The following is an 18,103-nucleotide window of genomic DNA, read 5'->3' as shown; positions in this document are numbered from 1 at the left end:
ACCATCATCATTATCATCATGTTCTCTGGTTTTCAGTCTTATTTTGTCTTCATTTTTCTCATTTGTGTTGCCCTTAAAGTTGTAAGTTCCTTTTGGGCAGGAGCGTCTTCACTTGAAAACAACAAACCAACGGGCGCCTGAGTGGCTCAGTCTGTTAAGCGCCGCAGACTTCGGCTCAGATCATGATCTCGCGGTTCAGGTCATGGTCTCGCGATTGGTGAGTTTGAGCCTCACATGGGGCTCTGTGCTGACAGCTGGGATCCTGGAGCCTGCTTCGATTCTGTGTCTCCCTCTCCCCCCGCCCCCCAAACACACACAGTCTGTCTGTCTCTCTCTCTCTCTCTCTCTCTCTCAAAAATAAATAATAATAAAGAAAAAGAAAAAAACAAACAAAAACAGAGCTACAAAATTAAAGACCAAAAGGAAAACAAAAAAACCTGTTAGTGATGGTTGCTTCCGGGTTGATGCAATTGTAATTTTTTTTTCTTTTCTGTACTTTCCAAATTTCCCACAAGTGCTTATAATTAGGAAACATATTTTAAATCATTTAAACTTTCCTTATGTGGACAGTATATGTTGATTTCTACAAAACATCTCATCAACACTGAAAAAAATCTATCCAGTAATAAATGGAAGTGAAGTTTTTATGTATGTGTAGAGCTGTATGTGTTAGAGTCCTCATGAGAAGGAGCCCCTCCATCTGGGAGAAAGGAGAAGGTCACTTTAGTGACCTCACCACTGCTGCCTTGAATCTAAGTGGCTCAGGTACACAACCTACGGTGAGCTTCCCACAGCTTTCACAGAATAAAACCTCACTGTGTTCCATAGGAGAGGGGGTAGGCCCCATAGTAAACACAAGACTTGCCACCTTCCTCAGGGCAAGGACCATCTCAGAGTCCTAGAAATACTTTTTCTAGGTAGTGTGATTGTTCTGAAGTTTTGTTTGTGATACTTTTAAGCACAGACTCTGATATAAAAGTTACTGAAGTTGACCAGTTCTGGAAACATCTCTTTCATTCCATGTCAAAGAAGGAAAGGGAGCTACAAAGACCTAGGTTTTTTTAACAGGGATGTATTTCTCTGGCATCATGGATATTTTGAAATAAGTAGAAACCATTGCTGTCTACTTTCTAATGCTCTGTTCATTGTGCATTCTGATGTCACAAGCTGTAACCTAGTAACCTCACAGTACGTTGAGTTCTTTCTATTCATCACCCAAGCGTGGCTAATAGGACAGATGGTTGACAGAATGACAGACAATATGCGTGACTCAGAGAGGAAGTTGCTACCATCTTCTCTGTCCACTGAAGGAATATATCCTCTGTGCTGGAAGCACCAGGGCAGATCCCCAACTATCCTTGTCAGAGCAACCCTGAAATGAAGATCAGAATGGCTGCCTCAAGGGGCATATGGGTGCCTCAGTCAGTTAAGCGGATGACTTGGGCTCAGAGCATGATCTCGTGGTTCTTGGGTTTGAGCCCCATGTGGGGCTCTGTGCTGACAGCTCAGAGCCTGGAGCCTGCTTCCGATTCCGTGTCTTCCTCTCTCTCTGCCCCTCCCCTGCTCACACTCTGTCTCTCTCTCAAAAATGAATTAACTGGAAAAAAAAATGTCTTCCTCAAGATTTGGGGCTAGACCCCAAAGCAGAAATTACAGGTGACAGGTGAGAGTTGGGACACACTTTGAGATGAAGTTCTCTAAGGAATAGTAAAATCTTCTATAATGCTTCTGGGAGGAGGGATGAAGGGACAGTGACAGAAGTTCTTCCTTAATTCCTTCTGGAAATACAGGTTTCCCTCTGGACCAGAATCCTAACAAGGTAGCTCAGTGAATCTTTGAAAGACAATTGGAAACCTGATATCATGATTTGTAGACTGATTGACTGGGTTCAAATCCCACTTCTGACAGCAATTTGAAGTAGTCACTTCACTCTCTCAGCCTTGGCTTCCTCATCTTGAGATAAATGATACCTGATTCATAGAAATGATGTAAGGATCAAATGAGGAAATATGTATGAAGTACTATGTGTATGTATACAAAGTACACAGTAGACCTACAAAAAAATGATAGCTATTACTAATTGTGTGTGTCTGTCTATATAACATTGTGCATGTATACTTTTCATACGTGTGTATATATAAGGTATCTTATGGCAAAGAAATATGAGAAGCATTCTGGTTTGGGTTTTGGGTTTATTGGAGGAGGTGATTAATAGCATATGAAATGCTGTGGGTGTCAGACCCCCAATAATGAGTCCAGAAAACAGTGCACCATGATAAAGTTATCCTGTCTTCTTGGTTAATGGCTTTCCAAACACACTGAGAGTCAGTTTAGATAAAATATTGCACAAGTGTCTGTATGTCAAAGAAAAATTTCACAGAACAGAGTTTGGCTGAAAAAGAAGAAGACATAATTCAAGTCTTCTTCAAGGGGAGAGAGAACTTAACTTCCCTAGAAACAAAAAAAAGCAGGAAGGTTTCTAAGGGCCGAGGTTAGCTAGTTGAAAAGTACTGGAGGACATTAGTTTGGTCAATGTGATTAGGCCATCTGTGTTTGCTGACACCAGTCTAGGTTCCTACCCTCCTACAGAAACTGGGAGACCTGGATGCTACCTTTCTTGATGATAATATTTCAAAAGATGTCTCCCAGGTCTCTGAAACAGATGGTTCTCAGTTGTAAAAGGGGCAAGAGGCTAGGAAAAGATTTACATCTCAGATGGGCAAATAAAGAATTTACAATTGTAAGTTTTCTAAAGTAAATGCTCTAAGACAAGGGAGGTCAGTGACCTATTGTCACTAAGAAACCTGTCTAAAGTTTAGTCAAGCTGAGGAAAATAAGGCCATCTTGGTCATGTTCCTGACTTAGCAGGATCAGTCAATGTATCAGTCAGAGAGAGCCACCTAAGGCATGTTTTCCCTGATGCCACCAGGAACTACCTGTCCAAAACAAGTTCCCCACCCCCATCTGTAATAACCTGTCTCCTTTCTTACCTGTCTGAACGTTCCAACCATTTGAGTCATTCCCCTGTGTCAGATGACAAAGGTGAGTGCACAACTCATAGAAGGCCACTGTTACAGTGCTGGTGAGATTTGGGGGACAGCAATGAAGGACCTATCTGCACCCCACTGTCAAGGCAAGGCCCTCGGCAAAATTTTGAGGTACACAGAGGCTCTCCAACTTTTCTTCCCTTCTTTGTTCCCCCTTGCTATGCCCCCAGAATCTCTCCTCTTCTTTTCTTTCCTCCCAAGAAACGTGTTCCTGAATCTTCTACTAAAATGTAAAAAACTGGCTAAAAACTTAGAGAAAGCCAGAATGTTTGTGTACTAACTAAATTGTGAGATTAAGACCTGAGCTGAGATCAAGAGTCGAACACTCAGCCAACAGAGCCACCCAGGAGCCCCTGTCTACTAACTAAATCTTAAACTAAGGGAAATTCCTGGTTCTGATCAACAGTGAGCTAGAATTTTAAAAGACCTCCTCCTTGTTGGTGAAACTGCCCCTTCCCAGCAAACGGCTCCCACAATGAAACACAGGACAGGAAAGCACCAACAGGGACCCAGCCTCACAATGAGAAGGCTGGATAGCCCTAGAGTGGCCCAGAGCCAGGCTACTGAAGTGAGTGCCTAGACATGGAAGTGGATGGGGATTCTGAAGGTGCTTGAGGAAGAATATCCAAAGCATATGTCTAACCAAAGCGAGGTGATGAAAACCAATGTTTCCTACCTGTTACTTTTCCCTCAAATGAGTTCTACAGCTGAAAAAATTATGAGACCCCAAAAAGGACCAGGCTGTTCAATTTTATCCCTGAGGCATCATCTCAAGGCTTTCCTTCTATTTTATGGAAGTTTATCATACTCCAAACACTAAATTGCTTCTATACTCATTACCCTCCAGCAATGCCAGCTTTAATGTACGCCTCCAGGGAACAGTTAAATGAGTTAATATATGTAAGGCAAGAAAAGAAGGTCTGGTGCATAATAAGTGCTATACACATATGAGCTATTGCATTATATTATTATTATTATTATTATTACACTGCAGTCCTGATTGTGAGGGATTTTTAGCAAAGCCACGGGTAGAAGAGTGCCCCAATTAGAGCTGCTAGGTCAGTGCCATAAAACAGAGGAACTCAGTAAATTCCCAGAGAGGAAAATGTAATCATCCTGTTCTTTGCAAAGATTTAAGATAGCAAAATGGATGGTATTTTGGGGAGATAGACTTCCCCAAGGTCTTGCTATCTTGCATCAGTGAAGCCAGAAGTCAACGGAAACTGTTTTTATTTGGGGTTACCTCTAGCCAGCACCATAGATACATGTGAGATCTGGATGCGGAGGGCTCACAACACTAGTGATGTCTCTTAAGATACTTCTTGTGAGAAATTCATCAATAAAGCTAACATAAAGAAAAGTGATATTTGAAGGACAGTGTTTCTCGATTCCTGTTCACATCCTTGAAAGTGACCCACCAGATTTATTACATAACACCGAGAAGTAACAATAGCAGTTCTGTTTCCTGGGGAAAGCCAGCTTCCAAAAATTGCAGTAGATCTGTTGATATAGGGTAATGTAGTGCTAAACTGGCCCGGCAGGGTGGGTATTTTGGTCTTAAAAGGGAACAATACAGTAAAGATAGTTTGTGTTTATGCCTGACCTAAATCTTTCACTTCCCCTCACATAAGAGAAGCAGATGTTCAGTGGAGAGCTGGGGAGGGAATGGGGGAGACGAAGGAAACGAAATGAAATTATGGTTCGAGTTATTCTTTAAAACATCAACCAGATGTTCCTTATCTAATGTAAGTGCTTAAAACCTCAACACAGAAGAATCTCTTCATCTTCATTAATACATTAATTCTCTATGCCCTACTTACTTCAGCTTTTCTTTAAAGACACAAATGTAGTAAAAGCAGAGTCAACAATTACACGAGCCATCTTTTCAACATATGCTGCTGAGACAACTAGATACCCATAAGGAAAAGGATTTAGACGCTTACTTTACACCATACACAAAAATTAACTCCACGTGAATCATAGACCAAAAATCCCTTACCAAATGTAAGCATTAAGGGGTGCTTGGGTGGCTCAGTCTGTTAAGTGTCTGACTTCGGCTCAGGTCATGATCTTGCAGCCCATGAGTTCGAGCCTGGGGCCAGGCTTTGTGCTGACAGCTCAGAGTGTGGAGCCTGCTTCGGATTCTGTATCTCCCTCTCTATCTCTGCCCCCTCTCTGCCCCTCCCCTGCTCACACTCTGTCTCTCTATCTCTCCTTCAAAATAGTAAAGAATTAAAACTATACAACTTGTAGAAGAAAACATAGGAGAGAATCTTTATGACCTGGGTTAAGGAAAACAAAGATTTCTTAGTATGATATCAAAAGCACTATCCATAAAAGAAAATATTGATAAATTGGACTTCATAAAACCTTAAAAGCTTTGCACTTCAAAAGACACCATTCACTATAAAAAAAAAAAAGACATCATTAAGAAAATGAAATATAAGGGGCATCTGAGTGGCTCAGTCTGTTAAGCGTCCGACTTCCACTCAGGTCACGATCTCGTCTGTGAGTTCAAGCCATGCATCGGGTTCTGTGCTGACAGCTGGGACCCTGGAGCCTGCTTTGGATTCTGTTTCCCTCTCTCTCTGCCCCTCCCCGGCTCACGCTCTCTCTGTCTCTCTGTCTCTCTCTCTCTCAAAAATAAATAAACATTAAAAAAAATTTTTAAAAAGAAAAGGACAAGGCACAAACTGGGAGACAATATTTGCAAATTATATATCTGATGAGAGACTTATAGCCAGAATATATAAAGAATGCTTACAATTCAATGATAAGAAAACAAACAACCCAATTAAAAAAATAGGAAAAATTTTGAATATACATTTCACTAAAAAAGGTATACAAATAGGCAACAAACACCTGAAAAGATACTTATCATTTGTTACTAGGGAAATCAAAATTAAAGTTGTAATGACATATCACCTCACATTCACTAAAAAGACTATAATCCAAAAGGCAGACAATAGCAAAAGTTGGTGAGGACATGGAAAAACTAGAATGCTCATACATTGTTGGTGGAAATGTAAAATGGTACCACTACTTTGGAAACAATTGGGCAGTTTCTTAAAAAGTAAACATAAACATAAACGGCTCACAATTCTACTCTTAGTTTTCTACCCAAGGGAAATAAAATCTATATCCACAATAAAGAATAGTTCATGAATGTTCATAGCAGCATCATTCATAATAGCCAAACCTGAAAACAATCCAAATGCCCATCAACTGATAAATGGATAAACAAAATGTGGTATGTCCATCAATGGAATATTATTTAACAATAAAAAGAAGTGAAAACTGATAAATGCTACAACATGGATGAAACTTGAAAACATTATGCTTAAAGAAGCCAGTCACAAAGGCCAATAATGTATGATTGCATTTGTATGAAATTTCCAGAATAGACAAATCTACAGAGACAGAAAGTAGATCAGTGGTTGCCTGGGGCTGGAGGAATGAAAATATTCTACAATTGAGTTGTGATGATCATTGCACAACTCTATAAATTTACTAAAAACCATTGAATTGTACAGTTTAAATGGCTGATTTATACGTTAAATTGTACCTCAATGAAGCTGTTAAAAAAGAATACATTGATCTTTAAACTGATCTTCCTGACAGAAAAGGCAGAAGCAAAGAAAACCATAGAATACATAACTTTAATAAAATACAGAACCTTGGGACGCCTGAGTGGCTCAGTCAGTTAAGCATCCAACTCTTGAGTTTGGCTCAGGTCATGATCTCACAGTAATGAGATACAGCCTGCACAGAGCTCTTACCCTGGGCATGGAACCTGCTTAAGAGTCTCTCTCTCCCTCTCCCTCTGCCCTTCCCCACCTTTCTCTCAAAAAAAAAAAAAAAAAAATATATATATATATATACATATGTAACTTCATTCTTGTTTTTTAAAAAAGGAAGCAAGTAAATATACTTTTGGAAAGTGTTTTTTCCTCTGAAAATGATTTATAAGGTATAACTTTGTTTACATAGTAACAGCTCAGTGCTTATTGCAGTTTCATCAAAAACACTTTTTTAAAGAAAAAAGAAAAGGAAAACTCAAGGTGTTCCATACATGCTATTTATTATAGAGGACCTCAGTAAAAGTTGAAGGAATGTTGTTAGGTCTTAGTGTAGGCACAGAATTCTAGGTGGAGCCAGAATAAGAAATTGCAGAACTAAGTTTTGGGTACTGTGACTCAATACTCACCAATTACTCTGAGAAGCTAAAAGAATGATTGCTTAGCAACCCTCTTTGGCTGTGCTTCTCACATATTTTTCTCACTGGGGCTTTCACAAGGTTTCCACATAAGGCAGTCCAAAGCTGAGTTTACCAATGAGTCCATAATTTTCCTACCTATGTTCTATAGCTGATTGAAAGGAGATTCTCATGCTCAGACTATAGATGTGTAGACAGTGAGAAGATGAGAGTCTGATTTATGCTCTTGCCCAGTAGTATGACCTTAATAGAGTGGGCTGAGGACACATATAGGTAAATAAGACTTTTCTCAAAAAAGCAGCTTTAGATCTGTCCCCAAGGCCGTAAAAGTACAGCAAAGCCCTACATTTCTGTACCTAGAGTACTTAAGAGATATCCTTGGCCTAAAAGATTTTTAGGGAAGAATCTGGTAACCATCTGTACCTGTCACTTATGAGCTTCAATGTACCTTCTCTGGAGTCATAAATTTGCAGGAGAATTGAATCTCCTTGGCTCCAATGGGTGGTGTTGGCCCAAACTACCCTAGCACCCCTGAAACATAACTACACTTAGCTATTCAATAGACCTATGTAGCTCTACTTCACCTGAGTGCATTCTAAAAATGGCATAGTTGACACTGAGATTTTCCTTCTGAAAAAAACCACCTATCACACAGGACCAGGTCATCAGCACAGAAAATAATGAATACCTTCATATTTGATAGGTCAAGAGGCATACCATCTGGTTTATCTAAAAAAGCTGACACAAATTATCATAAGTTAAATAACTGGGTGGCTCAGTTGGTTAAGCATCTGACTTCGGCTCAGGTCATGATCTCACAGCTTGTGAGTTCAAGTCCCACGTCAGGCTCTGTGCTGACAAGCTCAGAGCCTGGAATCTGCTTTGGATTCTGTCTCCCTCTCTCTCTGCTTCTCTCTCTCTCTCTCTCTTTCTGTCAAAAATAAACATTAAAACAAGTTTTTTAAATAAATAAAAATAATAATAAATTTAAATAACTGGGTGCAGCTACATTTAACACCAGCTAAAACTGGAATTCATTAAGGAGCTCACTGTGTTTCACAACAGAAACTGTGATAGAGTCACTGGAGAAAAATAAAAAGCCTTGGACTTACACAGACCCTATTATGTCATTCCAGATATATGTCATGATAATCTCAAAATGTTCTTAATCTCAACAACAACAACAACAAACCTGATTAAGTAATGGACATAGGACTTGAATTGATATTTCTCCAAAGAAGATATACAAATGGCCGATAAACACATAAAAAAATATTCAACATCACTAATCATTAGGGAAATGCAAGTCAAAACTACCTTACATTATGTAAGCTAATAAAAAAACAAAATACGAAATGTTTGTGTAGATGTAGAGAAAGTGAAATCCTTATGCAGTCTTGATAGGAATGTAAAATGGTGCAATCTTTACGGAAAACAGTATGGCAGGTCCTCAAAAAAATTAAAAATAGAGTTACCAAGTGATCCAGCAATTCCACTTCTAGGTATACGCCAAATTCAAATTAAATTGAAAGTAGAGATTCAAAAAGGTACTTGTACACACATGTTCACAATAGCATTATCCACAGTAGCCAAAGATAGGAGCAACCCAAGTGTCCATCAGTGGATGAATGGACAAACAAAATGTGTTATATTCATACGATGAAATATCAATCAACCTTACAAAGGAAGGGAATTCTGACACATGCTACAACATAGATGAACCTTGAGGACATTATGTAAGTGAAATAAGCCCGTTACAAAAAGACAAATATTGTATGATTCCACTCATATGAGGTACCTAGAATTGTCAAATTCATAAAGACAAAAAGTAGAATGGTGGTTGCCAGGGACTGGGGGGAGGGGAGAATGAGGAGTTGTTTAATAAGTATAGAGTTTCACTTTTGCAAGGTGAAAAAGTTCTGGAGATGGGTTGTACAACAATGTGAATATATGGAACACTACAGAACATTTCTCTTAGAAGTGGTTAAGATGGCAAATTTTATGTCATGTGTAACTTACCACAATGTAAAAATTCCTTTAATGTTCTTAATCAATTTCTCCAGCAGGTGAGTCATCATGACGTTGCAGAACTGGGTCCAAAGGCTTCCTGATTCAAGCAGGATGCTAACACTACTGAACCAGACCTGTGGTCTCATCAAGAAGAAGGCTGATTTTGAACTACCCTTTTGGTAGCTGTTGTATGTTGGGCTCATCTTTCAGGGCCTTCACCACATCTTTCCCAGGCTTAATATTTGAGAAGTGAAGACAGAAACAGTAAAATTAAGATGAAAGAACGTGGTCTCCAAAAGTTGTCTCTGTTTCCACTTGCCATATAATTTGGGCCTCCGTTTTTGAGAAGGCTAGAAACATGTCTAACCGTGTATCGTGACCTCCAACATACCCTATTGACCAGTCAGCCTTGTGGAAAGAAAATAACTAGTGATATTGATGACCTATCAGACATTTTGCATTCATAACAAAAATACAAAAGAATATGTAATGAAAGCAGCAGTGGTGGCCAGTTGAAGGCTGATATTCTGACAATGGAAGGAAAGAAGGAACAATGAAGAGATGGAAGACACAATGGTCCCAAAGAAGGTAAGTGTCTCCCACACTGCCTCCAACTCTGTTCCCTCTAGAGACAGTGCATACCACACACACACACACACACTATTTCATGTGTTGGGAGTGACGGGAGTGAGAAATGAGGATGTGCTCAAATCCAGCTGTCACCCTATCTCAACAGTTTCAGAGGCCTCAGAGGGGAACAGATTACTAAGAAACCCTGCCACCAACCTTTCTTCCATGTCACAGTGAATTAGAGACCATCAAGGAAATACCCCACATTCCCATGCACACCTGTGCCTAAACATTTATCTGCATCCACTCCAGCCATTCAGTCCTCCTCTCCATTTTAGTGACAGCAGAGTCTCTTCTCTCTTCTCTAAACACTTCAAACAACACTCTAGATTCTGATGCTTCTGCATTTTGAAGGAACCATGTTTCATCCATTATTCCCTCTCTCCCCTATATCTTCATCCACTCCCCTTCCTTTAGCAAGTACGTGCACTCAAATCTCACTCATTCTCTAATTTTAAAAAACTCAAAATGCAACACACACACACACACACACACAGAGGAATATTATTTAGCCATAAAAAAGAAGCAAATCCCAAAAAAAAAGTAGAAGAAGAAAATCCTGCCATTTGCTACAATATGGATGAAAACTGAGGGCATTATGTTAAATTAAATAAGTCACACAGAGAAAACAAATGCTTTATGATCTCACATATATGTGGAATCAAAAAAAAAAAAACTCACAGAAATAGAGAACAGGTTGGTGGTTCCCAAGGGTAAGACATGGAGGTAGAGGAAATGGGTGAAAAGGTTCAAAAAAGTACAAACTTCTAGTTATAAATAAGTTCTGGGGATAATGTACAGTATGGTGACTATAGCTAACAATACTCTATTTTATATTTGAAAGTTGCTAAGAAACTAGATCTTGAAAGTTCCCTTCACAAGAAAAAAAAGTGCAAGGTGTTGGATGTTAAACTTATTGTAGTAATAATTTACAATACATACATATATCAAATCATTGTGTTGTACATCCTAAACCAATATGATGTTATATGTCAATTATATCACAATAAAACTGGAAGGAGGGCTCCTGGGTGGCTCAGTTGGTTAAGTGTCCGACTCTTGATTTGATCTGGCTGAAGTCATGATCTCAAGTGAGATCGAGCCCCACTGTCAGCATAGAGCTCACTTGAGATTTTCTCTCTCCTCTCTCTCTGCCCCTCCTTCTCCCTCTGTCTCTCTCTTAAAATAAATTAATAAAATTTAAAAAAAAAATACTGGAAAAAAAAAACTCCTACACCGTATATCTCTTTTAAGACTGTCACTTCACAGCCAGAATTCTTAAGATTTCAGTTCTCATTTGTCTTCATTTCTTTATCTACTCAGCCAACTGAACTGTCACTGCAGCTGATCTCACCAAAGTGATCAACAATCTTCCTGTCACTCAATATGAAAGACACTTGAAGTCATTGCATTATGGGACTGCTCTGCAGCACTGGACCCTGTTGACCAGACAAAACTCCTTGAAGTGCCATCTTCCTTTACCTTCCTAGACACTGTCCTTTCCTGGTTTTCCTCCATCCCCAGACTGAGCACTCTTCCGACAAACAGCTATTGTCAGTTCCTCTCACTGGGGGTCCACATCACCCCTTCCTCTGTAGTCCTAACACCATGTTAATATTGAGTAAACCTCTGGAAATTCATGTTGATACACCAGCTCCAATAATGCAGTGGTTCTCAACCCTAGCTCCTTTTTAAATTCATTGGGAACTTTTACAGAGGTATCAATACCCCAACTCATAGTATTTCTGATTTAATTGGTCTTGGATGAGTCCCAGGTACCAGTATTTTCTAAAAGATTTTCAGATGAGTTTAGGGCTCACCACTAACCTTGCCACCCCATGCTGGGACTATAAGGATGGGAAATTTGCAAAATGCCTAACTATCATTTTAGAACTTAACCCTTCAGTTAGAGTTTAGATGGAGCTTTAGAATTCTGAGACAGAGTACATTTTAAGGGTCTTGTTCAAAGTTCTTAATGAACCTTGCTTACCTCTGGCTCATCTATTATCATGCAATCCCAGATTTCTCTTACCCTTGCTTAGCCAGGAGCTAGGAGAAAATAACAGGAGAAACCAACAAAGTCACACATTTTGTCAAATGAACAAGTGGTCTAATGTCTGCAAACATGGGAGGTTTTTCTTCCTCTCCCTCACAAACCTGCCAGGATTCTTGGGAGTGCCTTTGCCCCACCTTCCCCCTAGTTTCCAAGTACCAACAGGCCCAAAACCTTCCAGAATCTCTGGCCTTTCCCCTCCCTTTCTGCCTTGAGGGTGCAGAGTCTGTTGTGTGCCTGGCTCACTCGAGAGATTCTGCCTGTTACTGTTTACGAGGGAAGCGTCTCTCACGGGGTTGGCGTGACCAGAGAGGAATATTCACACCAAGGCAGTTTTCTTTGTTTCATGTGTTTAATTATTTGACTGCAGTTGTGGTTTCTGGGGGTTTAGGGTGAAGATGTGGGGAAGGAATTGGTCAAAAAGAGGGCTAGACGTGTTGAAACAAAACAACCATTAAAAGCTGAGACCCAGCCACACTAAGAAACAATTCCATCCACCTAGCCCACCTTTTCCTCCTATATTTTGCTACACACATCCACCCACTCACTTACTTATTTTAGAAAGGGGGGAAGAGATGTCGCAAAGAGAGGTAATGTTTCAAAACTGCATCTTGAATTGTGACCAGTCTGTTATTTTAAGGTAGTTTCGACAATCAATCATCTTAGGAGCAAGGGGACTAAGTCCTAAAGGTCTGAAAAGGGACTGTAAAAGATTCTGGAGATGTCATGTTGCCGGAATATTCAGGAGTCCTGGATCTTCCCCCTCCACCGGATCTCAGCAAAGCTACAACATCTCACCAGAAAAAAAAAAAAAAATTACTCCAAAGTTCAATTCATAAAAGCTCAGTCCTTAATGCAAAACTCAAGGTAAGATTGTGTATGATACTCTGTGTCAGGAATGGCTTAAGACCCTAGAATTTATGCTGCTGTTGGCAAAGATCAGATTCTACATATTTTACATATCGGAAGAGTGGGTTAAAGGGGAAGATAAAGGGAGGCAGAGATGAGGCAAAGCACCGTTTGCAGAGGGCAACAAATTCAACCAAGGAGGGATTACTGCAAAACAAAGGCAATGGTCCTGGCATTTGCCAGAGACAAGGGTTGCTTCTGCTGGTGATTTTAGGCTAGTCTGTCCCCCTTGTCTCCTGCAAGAAAAGGGTAAAAGTTGTTCTGTGTAGGAGAGCGCAACTCTGAGTAGTGGGTGACCCGTTACTGAAAGCACGTTTCAGTTCTGTCAGAAGAACTGCCTGAGAGAGAAGTGAGTTGCCCATGCTCTGCAGGTGGGGTAACTGCCGCTTGGAGTCATAGGGTGGACTCACCTTACAGCCACAGAGTCTTTAAGATGCCCTTTGGGCCAAAAAGTCAGTGACAACAGCAACATCAATGAATGGTTTCCCTACCCCCAGGAATCAATAAATCTACTCCATCCAAATCTTGCTTCCTCATTCCAATTTAACCTTTTTTTTTAATTTTTTTTAATGTTTATTTATTTTTGAGACCGAGAGAGACAGAGCATGAACAGGGGAGGGTCAGAGAGAGAGGGAGACACAGAATCTGAAACAGGCTCCAGGCTCTGAGCCATCAGCACAGAGCCTGACGCGGGGCTTGAACTCACGAACCGCAAGATCATGACCTGAGCCGAAGTCGGACGCTTCACCGACTGAGCCACTCAGGCGCCCCCCGATTTAACCTTTTAAAATAAAATAAGTTCATTGACAAAGTTTGAGGATCTATGAAGTATTCAACACAGTGGTAGGTTTCCTGAAGTACAAAGTGTATTACGGAGAGAACGAGATTAGGGAGAAAGCTAAAGAATGGAGTTATCTAAATAGGAAAAATAGGGGCACCTGGATGGCTCAGTTGGTTGAACGTCCAACTTTGACCCAGGTCATGATCTCACAGTTGGTGAATTCAAGCCTGCGTCAGACCCTCTGTCCTCCTCTCTCTGCCCCTCCCCAGCTCACACTCTCTCTCTCAAAAATAAATCAACTTTAACAAAACAAAAAAAAAAAGGAAAAATAACTTTGAAAAAATAGAAAAATCAGAAAATTCCAAACCCCCTGGAAATCTTCCTTTCTCCCTAATAATGATCATGGTGCCTCCTTCTTTTTAAAGAACCAGACTGCTCCAACATTGCCTGTGTATTCCCTGGTTTGACTCATTTTCACCCAAGGGTAGGGAGGGCAAAATTAGAGTGAGGTGTTGGTTGTAGTTCAGCCACACTTTTAAACGTACCCAGCCCACACTTGGTTCTGCGTGGGGTGTGGGTTTTATAGCCGGCTGCCTCTCCTTGGTGATTAATGGAGTTCCACTGAAACTGCCTGTTCTTGTCTCCTCCCATCTGGGATAAGAACCAATGATTCTCAGCCTAGAGCTGAGAGGTTGGTATGAAGAAGGCTCATATCTAGTAAAAGATGAGAGGGTAATGAAGACCTGGCACCTTGCGAACAGTGCAATCCCTGAGTTGTTTTTCTGGACCCAGAAAGCGGTATAATGTGAACACCCTTATCAGATTCCATAAGCTCTTGCTGGGCAAACAGGAAATTCAAATCTTACCCTCCCTAGGCTCGCTGTGGACCACAACCCACCCTCCACACAGCCTTCAGGTCTTTCTAAATTACAACCTGATCCTGGTTCTTCCCTGACTGAGTTATTTCTGGGGGTCCCTCTCTCCTACATATGAGCTCCTTTGAACAGGATTCAAGATACTCCAAGACCCAGCTCTTGCCTCTTTCTCCAGTCTCAGTTCCGCCCATTCCAGGTCTCAAACTCTTGCAAGTCAGTCGCACAAAATTCTGGTTTATATCTCTGTCTTTTGTTCGTATCTTTCTCTCTTTCAGTGTTTGACAACCTGATGAACCCATACTATCCAAAGGTGTGATCAGGGGTTGTTCTGAGTTAGAGCAATGAGGGGCCAGTTTTCCTGGAGTAATATGTGCATGAAACCGTGAGGAAATGGCATGTTCTTGCTAATGATGTTGTCATATGCAAGCAACTCACCTATGCTCCTCCAGATCTCCCTTTTTGTGGGAAATTAGCAAAGCAACACCTATTTTGAAACCATTATGTGTGGCCCTCTTTGACCTAGAAGGACTATGGAGGAAGACTTCAGGCAGTGCTTTTCCTTAATGCCCCTGAGGGAGAGAATAAAGGCCACCCTGCCCTTTTCTCACAGTGTTTTAGGTAGCAAAGGCCTACTGGCTATTGAGACAACTACAGAGCACAGGGCATGGATCTGTGACAGTCCTATACTAATATCACCTTCCTCTCAGTCTTTGTCCCCACTTCTCTCCACCTCACTGACACCACTTCCACCAAGTTCAGTGTTTCAGGATCACTGGGCCTGGATGTAAGATTTAACGGAATATAATCAAGTCACTTTGAATGTTCATTTCTTTAAGTCTTTCTATCAAAGTCATATACTTTTTTGATACACTGGAGAAAATGTATGTCTTTATCTGGCAGACATTGCTGACGTATTTTCTTTTAGGTAATATGTGTGCTGTTTTACATCACAGAGCCCACCACCAGTTATTAATAATTTTTCATCTTGGTAAAGTGCATCATATTTTATTCCAGAGCATATATTATTCCACTGGATCTTAGTATCAGTCCCCACTGCTCAAGACCTTCCTAAATTACAACCCAATCCTTTACCTCTTTTGTGGTTCCCTTTCAACCACACCAAGTCCGGACTCCCTTGCGTAGCACACAGGGCTCTCCAACATCGCCCTTCACTTCTCCCCAATCTCATTTCTTACCCTTCAGATTTCAAATTGTTGCAGTTGACCGAAGATATAATACTTTCTTATATATTGATGCCTTTCTATGTGTTTCCCTCTCTGGAATGCCCTTTTGATCTTTGTCCACCTGGTGACACTTATTTGTCCTTTGAGAACCAGCTCTAGTGTCTTCTGTTCTGTGGAACTCTCCCCCCACCCAATGGCAGAATTGATTACTCTCTCCTCTGACTCGCAATTTAACCTTGTACTTATTTCTACAGTAGCACTTGTTGCACTGTTTTGCAATAACTTCATTATGTCACTGGCTCCTCTAGTAAGCTATGAACTCCCCAGAACAAGATATTCATTGCATTGATTTTTAGATACTCATTGCTTGCACACTATATTGTTGTTGATCTATAAATTATTTTTAAATGAGTGAATAAAAATGAATTGCACAGGATTGGTAAGAAGAAGAATATAGGTCTGTTATTATTATGCCCATTCAACAGGAGAAGAAACTGGGCTAAATGCTAGTCCTACGAAACTGAAGGGACTTAAACAAAATGCTTAGAATCTAACAGCTATACTACAAAACAGAAGGCAACACAGAATACTCAGGAGTCTCAGAGAGATTAATTTCCAGTTGGGAAGATATAGGAACTGTCATTATGTAGATCGTTAAAAATGAGTAAGAATTAAGCGGGAAAGAAGAGGGCCATATTAAAACCTCTCTGAAACAAAGGAGTAGTAAATACAAATCAGTGAGAATAAGGAGGAAATCCTACTTCATAAGGAACAACATGGGCAAAGGCACAGAGCTGGTAAGTATTCAGGGAAGGTCATGTAGTTCACGTTAAACACAGTTAATGGCAGTGTCATGGGAAATAAGTCTGTAAGGTTAGGACAAACTCAATCAGGGGGATCCTTGACATTTTGACACTGCAAAAGGGAAGCTCTGAGATCAGAAAATTGTTTTTCTTTATAAAAAGCTCTTTATAAAAGAGATTAAAACAATCAGAAATTGGAACTCCTCCGGCAGGATTGCTCATATTCTCAGCTCATATTTTACCACAATTTATGTTACTCAGCCTGGTCATCTGCCTCACTTGGCTTCAAATGACTTTAAGCTCTTTCCAAAACCAACTCCACTCTAAGGAGCAAACGTTTTTTTGTTTTTCATGTTTTATTTTAAGTATTTTTTTAAGTGAGTGGGGGAGGGGCAGTGAGAGAGGGAGACATAGAATCTGAAACAGGCTCCAGGCTCTGAGCTGTCAGCACAGAGCCCAATGCGGCGCTTGAACTCACAAACCATGAGATCATGACCTGAGCCAAAGTCAGACGATCAGCTGACTGAGCTACCCAGGTGCCCCTAAGGAGCAAATGTTAACACCCTTGAAGGTATTAAAAAACAAAATGTTCTAAAATAGTGAAATCTCAAAAGGTTAAAAATAGCAATAATGTAGAAACATGCTTCCCTTTTGAAGGGAAAGGGCTGCATTTGGATATACAAGTTCAGGTGTGTTTGTTTGTCAAAAAAGAAAATCTTATTACTTAAAAGTCAATAATGGGTATGTATAAAGTATATGTGAATCTGTGTGGGAAGGCATATATACATCAGAGATACGAAAACAAAGAATATAAAAACAATACATTGAGTGCCAAATTTTTCTATTGCTCCATTGACAACCATAGCCTCTTACCCTTCAGATAAAAGCATCTGCCATTCGGTCACCAACCAAAACTAGAGTAATGATTTAACTTGCAAAATAATCATAAGGCACAATGGGGCCTGCCTTTTCCTTCACTACCTCCAAAGCCAATTCTATTCATACAAAAAATGAATTTGAGTTGTAGCAAATACTATCAGGAAGACGTAAAAAAACTTTCTAAAGTACCATATTTATTATTATTATTATTATTTATTATTCATATGTGGGCTTCTCCTGTGACAAAAAAAGAAAAATATTTACTGGTCTTTCAGGAATGTTGTGAAATTTAAATTATGTGGCTGAAGCAACAGTTCTGTAAGTTTCAACTAATGTCCGGTGTTCTTTTGGTAGAATTAAGTAAAACCAGATGCAGAAAACTACAGCTCATACTTTAAATAGCACTTTTTTACATAAAATTTGTCTCACAACCACAACAGGACACTGGTTGCTCATAGCCTGGTTTTTTTCAGCCATTTTTTTCCACGAGTTCCTCAGCAAGGTTTTGGAGTAGCCTTCAGGGAATCTCACGGGTAAGACTGTAGACTCATGTGCATCCGAGACTCATAATTATCCAAATCATGTTTTGTGTTAGTAACTCAAATGTTCTCTTTTTTGTATTAAATAATGTATTTCCTTCTCCTTTTTTCTGACACTCAGCAGTTTCTTAAGTTTCTTACAAAGACGATTTCCCTTTTCTGACCATCCTAACGTAA

At 40.1% G+C, this 18,103-nt stretch overlaps 1 protein-coding gene and 2 long non-coding RNA genes across 11 annotated transcripts in view; 1 reads left to right on the top strand and 2 right to left on the bottom strand.

Moving 5' to 3' along the window:
• The window catches only part of ZPLD1 (zona pellucida like domain containing 1), a 536,164-nt gene extending 530,488 nt beyond the window's left edge, over positions 1–5,676 (bottom strand). For all 7 annotated transcript variants that reach the window (XM_053220795.1, XM_053220791.1, XM_053220793.1 and 4 more), the window contains exon 1: positions 3–5,676. The gene's annotated coding sequence lies outside the window, so the exon portion shown is untranslated. The remainder of the gene's footprint in view (positions 1–2) is intronic.
• Positions 1,184–11,468, top strand: LOC113604805 (uncharacterized). Of its 3 annotated transcripts, none has more exons than XR_008297629.1 (3): positions 1,184–1,988; positions 9,327–9,861; positions 11,227–11,468. It is a non-coding gene; the product is annotated as an uncharacterized LOC113604805 (long non-coding RNA). The 3 variants fall into 3 exon arrangements; XR_003426825.2 differs by having other exon boundaries at positions 1,184–3,158; positions 9,330–9,861; XR_008297628.1 differs by having other exon boundaries at positions 1,184–3,158.
• LOC128315161 (uncharacterized) overlaps positions 9,922–18,103 on the bottom strand; it is a 23,372-nt gene continuing 15,190 nt past the window's right edge. Inside the window, exon 3 of the long non-coding RNA XR_008297630.1 lies at positions 9,922–11,952. This is a non-coding gene — a long non-coding RNA (uncharacterized LOC128315161). The remainder of the gene's footprint in view (positions 11,953–18,103) is intronic.

This window comes from Acinonyx jubatus, chromosome C2 (genome assembly GCF_027475565.1).
Source record: "Acinonyx jubatus isolate Ajub_Pintada_27869175 chromosome C2, VMU_Ajub_asm_v1.0, whole genome shotgun sequence".
NCBI lineage: Eukaryota > Metazoa > Chordata > Mammalia > Carnivora > Felidae > Acinonyx > Acinonyx jubatus.
Note: the sequence above shows the minus strand (reverse complement) of the source record. Positions and strands in the feature narration are given on the sequence as shown.